A 10,089-nucleotide genomic window follows, 5' to 3' on the forward strand; every position below is an offset into this window, starting at 1 on the left:
AGGGCAGCCCTGGTGGCGCAGCGGTTTAGCGCCGCCTGCAGCCCGGGGTGTGGTCCTGGAGACCCGGGATCAAGTCCCACGTCAGGCTTGTTGCATGGAGCCTGCTTCTCCCTCTGCCTGTGTCTCTGCGTCTCTCTCTCTCTCTCTCTCTCTGTGCCTCTATGAATAAATAAATAAAATCTTTAAAAAAAAAAAAAAAAAGTACAAAAAGCACTACCCAACCCAGAGTCCCTGAAGTCATTTCATTTGAATGACGGATGTCCATGGTGATAATCCTGACATCAAGAAATAGCACAAGGACGCCTGGGTGGCTCAGTCAGTTAAGCATTTGCCTTTAGCTCAGGTCATGATCCTGGGGTCCTGAGATCGAGCCCCACATTGGGCTCCCTACTTAGAGGGGAGTCCACTTCTTCCCCTCCCTCTGTTCTTCCCCCTGTTAGTGCTCTTTGTCTCTCAAATAAATAGATTTTTTAAATCTTTTAAGAGAAAAAGAAAACACAGTATAATGATGTTTACTATATCAGCATCAAAAATCAAGGAAATACAAAATATTTTATCAAGCTTTTAACTCAAAATGATAACTATTTTATTTTATTTATTTTATTTTATTTTTAGAGAGAGAGAGCAGCAGGGGAGGGTCAGAGGGAGAGAGAACGAATCTTAAGCTGGCTCCACGTCCAGCATGGAACCTGTCAGGGGGCTAGACCCCACAACACTGGGACCAGAACTCTGAGATCACAACCTGAGCCAAAATCAAGAATCTGGCTCTTAACTGACCGAGCCACCCAGGCATCCCTCTAATAGGCAATGTTAGATGCCTAAAAGGACTCATTCTAAACTATCTAGAAAATCCAACTATCCCAAATGATTCAATTATCCAATTATCCATTCCCAAGGAGCTCCAGACAAGCCAAATTCTATAGAAATAAGTCTCATACAGTACTTATTGTGGTTGCTGAAGAAGTCAGAACTGGATCCTGGGTGCCAACAGAGTCCACAGCACTCATGGTCTTCATCTCTGCTCTTTTCACTAAGTTATTAGTTAAAAACATGTTTCACTACACATAAAACCATGTCATGACTCAAAACATTCCACTTGTAGAAATGAAACCCAGAAACATCAGTCAGTCTCTAACCACCATATACAATCCTTCCACTTTTACTCCCTAATTCCTGTAGACTTAGAGTACATTTGGATTGTCCTCATCCCCTGGAACATGTCCACTGCCTTCTGGTCTGTGTTTCCTCTAAGTACCACGTGCTCTGTTCTTAGCCTGAACCCCAAAAATGGCAATGAAGTCAAGCCTTTCCTTCCTCGGTTTCTATCTTAAGACAGTGCCAATCAATTCCCAACTTTTGGCAAAACCTATCAGTCACTTTATTTTTCCCTCCCAAATATCATTGGGAAAAGGCAGAAAGCTGACCTGGTCCAATACAATACACTGGCCTGCATCTTAGAGGATAAGGCAAGATTTCCTCTATGGATGAAATCTACCTCTATACCAGAAGAGATATCTCCTCTGATTTCCTTTAGACAGTGGCTTCAGAGTTCTTGGTTTACATTCTTCCCACCACCACCACCCAAATTTTTGAAAACCAATGTAATCCATTCACACATTTTTAGATTGGCATCTAAAATTTTCCCTTATAAATAATTGAAAGAGGGGGACCCCTGGGTGGCTCAGCGTTTGAGCATCTGCCTTCAGCTCAGGGCGTGATCCCAGTCCAGGGATCGAGTCCCACATCAGGCTCCTTGCGAGGAGCCTGCTTCTCCCTCTGCCTATGTCTCTGCCTCTCTCTCTCTCTCTCTGTGTCTCTCGTGAATAAGTAAATAAATAAAATCCTTTAAAAAAATAAATAAATACATAAATAAATAAATGATTGAAAGAGGGAAATTTTGACAATAAATTCTATCATAAACATTAGCATTTTAAAATAAAAACGGAGAAACCTGGGTGGCGCAGTTAAGGATCCAACTCTTGGTTTTGCTCAGATTGTGTTTTCAGGGTCTTGAGATCAAGCCCCCAAGTCAGGCTCCCTGCTCAGGGTGGAGTCGGCCTAAGATTCTCTGTCCTTCCCCCTCCACCCACCCCTCCAGCTCATGCTCTCTCTCTCTAAAATAAATAAATAAATAAATTTGTAAAAAAATATATAATAATAATAAAATAAAATGAAAACCCTTCTGTTATTTCTTTATATATATAGCCCTAAATTCTATCCCTGAAACTAATAATACAGTATATGTTAACAAAATTGAATTTAAGTAAAAAATTTGGGACACTTGGGTGACTCAGTGGTTGAGGTCTGCCTTTGACTCAGGTCCTGATCCCTGAGTCCAGGGATAAAGTCCCACATCGGGTTGCCTGTGGGGAGACTGCTTCTCCCTCTGCTTATGTCTCTGTCTCATTCTCTGTGTGTTTCATGAATAAACAAAATCTTTAAAAAAAAAAAAGAATTTAAGTAAAAATTTTAAAAACATGTGTATATATCTAAGTAAGATTTTTTTTAAGAGTTAATTTATTTATTCATGAGAGATACAGAAAGAGAGAGGCAGAGACACAGGCAGAGGGAAAAGCAGGCTCCATGTAGGGAGCCCGATGTGGGACTCAATCCTGGGTCTCAAGGATCTCACTCTGGGCTGAAGGCGGTGCTGCACCGCTGAGCCACCAGGGCTGCCCCTAAGTAAGAGATTTTTTTTAAGTTTGTTTTTTTTTTAATAAATTTATTTTTTATTGGTGTTCAATTTACCAACATACAGAATAACACCCAGTGCTCATCCCGTCAAGTGCCCCCCTCAGTGCCGGTCACCCACCCCCATCCCCCGCCCTCCTCCCCTTCCCCCACCCCTAGTTCATTTCCCAGAGTTAGGAGTCTCTATGTTCTGTCTCCCTTTCTGATATTTCCCACACATTTCTTCTCCCTTCCCTTATATTCCCTTTCACTATTATTTATATTCCCCAAATGAATGAGAACATATTAAATGAGATACTGATTTGATGCCTACTATCCTCTATTTAAAAATAGAGGCAGCCCAGGTGGCTCAGCTGTTTAGCTCTGCCTTCCGCCCAGGGCCTGATCCTGGAGACCTGGGATCAAGTCCCAGGTCAGGCTCCCTGTATGGAGCCTGCTTCTCCCTCTGCCTGTGTCTCTGCCTCTTTCTCTGTGTGTCTTTCATGAATAAATAAATAAAATCTTAAAAAAAAATACATGAACAATTTCTTTAAAAATCAGAAATTTCATATAATTGCATTTTCTCCTCAAACTCGTATGTCAATTTTACTTCCCCCTCAATAATTTATAATAATGCAATATAGTTTTAAACTTGAAAGCCTTATTGTTCACTTTATCAATCTTTTCTTCAACAAAAAAATATATATAAATTAAAATATTTAAATGTTTTCTGTGGCCTTTTAAAAAATTATTGTGATGAATCATAATTAGCAGTAGTGCCAACTTATCAGAACAACATAAGTATATTACAACTTTTTTAAAGGTTTCAATTATTAGTTATTAGCATATTTTTGTTACAACTTTTGAGAGAGTTGAAATAAATATATCTCTTAATGAATTAGACAGGGGCTTTATGGGGAAAAAAAAGAGAGAGAGAGAGAGAGATCCAGGTGTTGTTATTCACTTCCTCTCGTTATCTAATTTGGTATATCACATTGTCCCTTCAAAGTCACTTGAAGTTCTCCCCTGAGGGTAATCAACCATAGTTAGACTTGAGGTGGCTAAGAGGTGTGGCTTGCTTATGTAAGGTGAGAGAAGGGCCATTGTGAGATAGGACACCTTGACTTTATTTCTTTTTTTAAGGTTTTATTTTTAAGTAACCTCTATACCCAACGTGAGGCTCAAACTCACAACCCGGAGATCAAGAGTCGCATGCTCTACTGACTGAGCCAGCCAGGCGTTCCATGGACACCTTGAACCTAGAGTGTTCTTAGGCAAAGCAATTTAAAGGAAGAAGGGGGGCACCTGGGTGGCTTAGTCCATTAAGCATGGACTCTTGGGGCACCTGGGCAGCTCACTGGTTGAGTGTCTGCCTTCAGCTTAAGTCATGATCCCAGGGTTCTGGAATTGAGTCCCATATCAGGCCCCCTGCAGGGAGCCTGCTTCTCCCTTTGCCTATATCTCTGCCTCTGTGTGTGTCTCTCATGAGTAAATAAATAAAATCTTTAAAAAAAGAAATAGACTCTTGAATTTGACTGAGGTTGTGATCTCAGGGTCTTAAGATCAAGCCCCACATTGTCAGGCTTTGTGCTGAGCATGCAACCTCCTTAAGATTTTCTCTCTCAAAAAAAAAAAAAAAATCTCTCTCTCAAAAATAAATAAACAAATAAGTAAATAAAATAAAGGAAGAATGTATATGACCTAGGGATTGGTTCTCTTAACACTACCTAAGAGTTCTTTAGTTTCTTTGTATCCTAAGAAATCCTTCACTACTCCCAGAGGTCCCTAGCTTCAGGATAGGGCATCTTGAGTGTTTTGTTCTTATCCTATTCTATCCCTAGTCTCTCTTAAAAAAAAAAAAAAAATATATATATATATATGTGTATATATATATATATATAGAACCTACCCTATCCTTCTCTTTCCATTCTCATATTCAAGCCACACCTTTACTCTTTCCTCAACCCACTGGACTCCCCTGAAACCAATCACATGAAGATTAATCAACAGCACACTCTGATGGACGCTTTCCTCTTGATCTCATTTGAACTACGGACTCCATTCTCCCTTTCAAAACTCCTCTACCAGGTCTTCCCTACACAATTTTCTCCTGATTCTTTTCTACTTATCAGTTACCTTTACTGTCTTCTCATTCTCTGCCAACCCTTTGAAGTCAGCGCTTCATTGGCTTTTAGTCCCAGACCACTTGTCACTCTACATGCTCTTTCTTTGCATTCCCCACTCATTCATCTTCAATTACTAAATAACTAATTTCTCTCTCTGGTTAAGTTCTCTTGGACATTTCCACCTAAATGTCCTACATGTACTTCATAGTTGATACACCTCCAACTGAATGTATTTTCCCTCTCAAACTACCTCCCATACCCCTCAGAGTGTGTGGAACCAGCATCCAGTTGACCAAAACAGAGAATGGTAGCCCACCATTCTCAGTTTTACTCACTATCTGCAGATTGTCACTGAGTAGTATCAGTTATGGGTTTTCTGGTTCCCAGCGGAGAAACCACTCGTCTAAATACAACAATATTTGAAGAAGAGGACTGCAGTAGTTCACAGAAACAAAGAAAAATGAAAGAACTAGACTTCAAAAGGATAAGAAGTAGGTACAACTAGGATCTCTGCGACAGGAACTGGAAGATCGTCCCTGAGGGGATTACAACCAGATGACCCAGCAACAACACAGCCTTTCGTTTCTAGATGTTGTGGAATAAGAATTATAAGCCCCAAACCTTTAAGTGAACTTTTTTTTTTTAAGATTTTATTTATGTATTCATGAGACACACACACACACACACACAGAGGCAGAGACACAGGCAGAGGGAGAAGCAGGCTCCATGCAGGAAGCTCGATGTGGGACTCGATCCCGGGTCTCAAGGATCAGGGCTGGGCTGAAGGCGGCGCTAAACCACTGAGCCACCCAGGCTGCCCCCTTTAAGTGAACTTGATTAAAAATAAAAGAAACCATAGGTGCAAATGCTAATAGATGAAAGGTAGACAACCCTTGACTCTAATTCTTCGGGAACCCAAAGTATTCTGTTGGTCTAACATTTCTCAACAAGAAAAAGAGTTGTTTTTTTAAAAATTTGCATTCTGATGACAAAAGGAGTACGATAAATAAGAGACCAACTCATAAATGGCAAAGGTCACGTTTAAATTTCAAATCTAGGGGAGCCTGGCTATTCTCAGTTGGTAGAACCTGGGACTTTTGATCTCGGGGTCGTAGGTTTGAGCCCCATGTTGGGTGTAGAGATTACTTAAAAATAAGATATTTTTTAAAAATTCAAATTTAAATGTGTTTTACATCTTGTTATTATGGTTATAGCTTCTTTAATGTTTAATAAGGAACAAGACACTATGCTTACGTAATTGAATTATCTCATTCATGCTATAAATGAATTCACTGGTCTTAGGTGTACTACACACACTGCGTGGGTCCTTCTGTCAAATCAGGAGTATTTTGAATGACTTTCTCCCAGACCTATAAGAATTAAAGTCACCTCTCAAATAACTGATCCAAATACAAACGAAGTCTGATTTCTCCAACAGTGTCAAGTTTAAAATCCTGGGATGGGAAAGTTGATTGATCTGGTTTGGATCACTTGTCCACGTTGGTGGGGATTTGGGACTATTAATAGAAGGGGAATGGGAACGTTGAATAGTTAGACAAACAAGAGCAAGCACTTCCCACTAGTCTAAATAGCAAATATTCATTCTCCTTAAAATGGCTCCACTCTGCCACTTCCTCTCTATACCTTGGCTTAATCCACTTTCTTGGGATGCCCAGGTGACTCACTGGTTTAATATTTTTAATATTTTCTTTTTTTTTTTAATTTATTTATTCATGATAGTCACACGGAGAGAGAGAGAGAGGCAGAGACACAGGCAGAGGGAGAAGCAGGCTCCAAGCACCGGGAGCCCGATGTGGGATTCGATCCCGAGTCTCCAGGATCACGCCCCGGGCCAAAGGCAGGCGCCAAACCGCTGTGCCACCCAGGGATCCCAACTGGTTTAGCACCTGCCTGCGGCCCAGGGTGTAATCCTGGAGCTCCCAGTTCGAGTCCTGCATTCAGGCTCCTCGCATGGAGCCTGCTTCTCCCTCTGCCTGTGCCTGTGCCTGTGCCTCTCTCTGTGTCTCTCATGAATAAATAAATAAATCTTTTTTTTAATCTTCTTTCTTTTTCAAAGATTTTATTATTTATTTATTCATGAGAGACACAGAAGAGAGGCAGAGACATAGCTGGAGGGAGAAGCAGGCTCCCCCCAGGGAGCCTGATGCAGGACTTGATCCCAGGACCCCAGGATCACACCTTGAGCCAAAGGCAAATGCTCAACCACTGAGCCAAGTGCCCCAATCTACTTTCTTTAAGCCATCTTTTGGTAAAAAGAAGTACTCCATCTTTAATCCTTTGCATTCTAGCTTCTAGCTTCTTCACTTTACCTTGATAAAGATCATCACTGTTACTCTGAAAGTGTACCATGATTTCTCTATTTTTTTTTTAAGATTTTACTTATTTATTCATGAGAGTCATAGAGAGAGAGAGAGAGGCAGAGACACAGGTAGAAGGAGAAGCAGGCTTCATGCAGGGAGCCTGTTGTGGGACTCGATCCCGGGACTCCAGGATCACGCCCTGGGCTGAAGGTGGCACTAAACCGCTGAGCCACCCAGGGATCCCGATTTCTCTATGTTTTAATGTAATTTTAAAGATATATACATATATGCTTTACGCATATGTTTTTATATCTTGTATATTTTATTATAAACAAAAAATGTAATTTATAAAACAAAACATACATATGTATTTTTAAAATTTAAAAATTAACTACAATTGACATATGACATTGTATTCTTTCTAGGTGTACAACGCAATTTACCATATGTATGTATTATTAAATGATCACTACAATAAATGTAGTTAATATCCATCACCACACATAGTTTAAGAGTTTTCTTGTGATGAGAATTTTTAAGATCATCTCTCTTAGCAACTTCTAAACCGTAAGATTTTGTTAACTAGAGTCACCGTGCTGTACATTATATCCCTAGGACTTTATTATCTTGTCACTGGAAGTTTGTACCTTTTCCCCATCTTCACTCATTTTGCACACCCCCATATTATATTATATTTAGTGGTTTTTCAAGACAGCTTAGGCTCCCTGACATCTCTCAAACATCAAACATTTCTTGTAACTCCATCCTCTCTTGTCACCCTTGACTCATTTTTCTTCTACCTTTTTTTTAAAAAAAAGAATTTATTTATTTATTTGAGAGAGTGCACATGAGCATGAAGGGGAAGGGCAGAGGGAAGGGCAGAGGAAGGACAGACCCTCTGCCCAGTGTGGAGCCTAAGAAAGAGCCTGAGGGTGGGCTCTATCTCAGGACACCCTCCCCACCCCAATCACAACTCCGGACCCAGTCAGATGCTCACTTAACTGTTAGGCACCCAGGCACCCTCTTCCACCTTTCTAAAGTTCCCCTGATTGTATTATCATCTCCCCTCCCTTCTCCTTTATGTATCTCATCAGCAAACCTTTTCTATAAGGGCTAGCTAGTATACAGTTTAGGCTTTGTGGGCCACACAGTTTCTGTCACAACTACTTAACTCTGTCATTGTAACAGGAGAGCAGTCATGAATACTACAGAAACAAAGGAGCATGATCATGTTCCAATAAAACTTTATTTACAAAAACAGTGGGCTGATTTGGACTAAGGACCATGGTCTGCTGATCTCTCATCTAGGAGCTTCCTGAGAGATGAATGTTGGGGACTTGTATGTCTCAAAATGTCTCCAATCTCCACCTGAAATACCCAGGATGCCTGGGATAGAATTCTAGGTTGGAAATAAGGACTCCTCAGAATTTTGAAGGTACTGTCAATTTCTTCTACCCTCCCCAAGGCCTTGTTTGCTTTAGCTCAGTTAGCTCCACTAGCCTGCAGAGGTAGAGCTCTGCCTTAAGATTTTACTCAGGCTCACTGAGCTATCTTACGTCATTAATAACTTTTTTTTTACATTTCTAAAAAATAAAATCAATTTGAAGAAGTTACTATGTTTTCCAGTTTCCTGTATCCAAGGAATAGCTTTTCCTAGAAATTTGGTACTAGGGAAATGTTTGAATTTCACGGAAACTTCTATGCTGTCTTTTATGAGACAATAGGCATTAAGTAATCCATTGTGAGTCACTTTTTGTCTTGATTGTTAGTGTCCAATTGCATTAAACTCCCATACCATATTCAATTCATTTGTATCCTCAGATGTTTAATAAAAGTGAATAAATGTGAAAGAACAGACAATGGGAAGGCAGTTATCTTGTCAGCTGTTTCAGTACTCGGGACTGAAGGGAAAGAAACAGTTATCTCCTTTCATTGGAAGGATATCAATAATATATATCTAGATGGGATATCTACCAGTACAGCCATCTTTACAAAATATAATCTGCCATAGAGTGCATAATTTTGATCATTTCTTTGTTCTCACCCATCAGTATTTACAATAAGTCACCAAATCCTACTACTACTATATCTTGAATCTTTTTTAGCTCATCATCATTTAGACCACCCTCATCGTCCCACCTGGATTATTGCACAACTTCCTATCAAGACTAGTCTTTTTGCCTCCTACCTTATCTTTCTAATCTCTTCTCCATCCTGAAGCCAAAACAGCTAAAAAACAAACAAAAAGCCCACTTATTTGATTAAGTATTCCTTAGCGTGCTTATCCTGACTAGAAATCCCACCAGATTGCTTACAAGTGAAACTAATTTGTGGTTTTCTCTTTCTTTACTGCTGTATAATAACCCACCACTCTTTTTACCATGATGGTTGCATTTAATCAAAAGTTACGGTTTGGTTACCAGTTACAAGAAGGAGTCATTTTTTCCTCTGGAGATTTATTCGTATGTAGCATACCGCTCACGGAATATTTCAACTAGTGTATTTTTTTAAATAATAAATTTATTTTTTATTGGTGTTCAATTTGCCAACATATAGAGTAACACCCATTACTCATTCCGTTGAGTGCCCCCCTCAGTGCCCGTCACCCATTCACCCCCACCCCTCCCCTCCTCCCCTTCCACCACCCCTAGTTCATTTCCCAGAGTTAGGAGTCAACTAGTGTTAATGTTTCTCAAAGTGTAGTCCAAGGATCACCCACCATGGGCTTTGGAGGGGAAAGTCCCACGTTCGTATTCAAATGAAGAATGCCAAAAAAAACCCAAAAAAAACAAAAACAAAAAAAACAAACAAACAAAAACAAATGAAGAATGCCATGTGATTCCAAGGCACATACAGTTTGAGAGTCACTACTTAAAGTTTCTCTGACTTGCCCTGTTAAACCTATGAGTCAATTTTATTTCATGTCTCTCTGTTTTATCCAGCTTCTCCTTGATGTCTAATTTTCAGCCTGA

The sequence above is a fragment of the Canis lupus genome, chromosome 11 (genome assembly GCF_003254725.2).
Source record: "Canis lupus dingo isolate Sandy chromosome 11, ASM325472v2, whole genome shotgun sequence".
Classification (NCBI taxonomy): domain Eukaryota; kingdom Metazoa; phylum Chordata; class Mammalia; order Carnivora; family Canidae; genus Canis; species Canis lupus.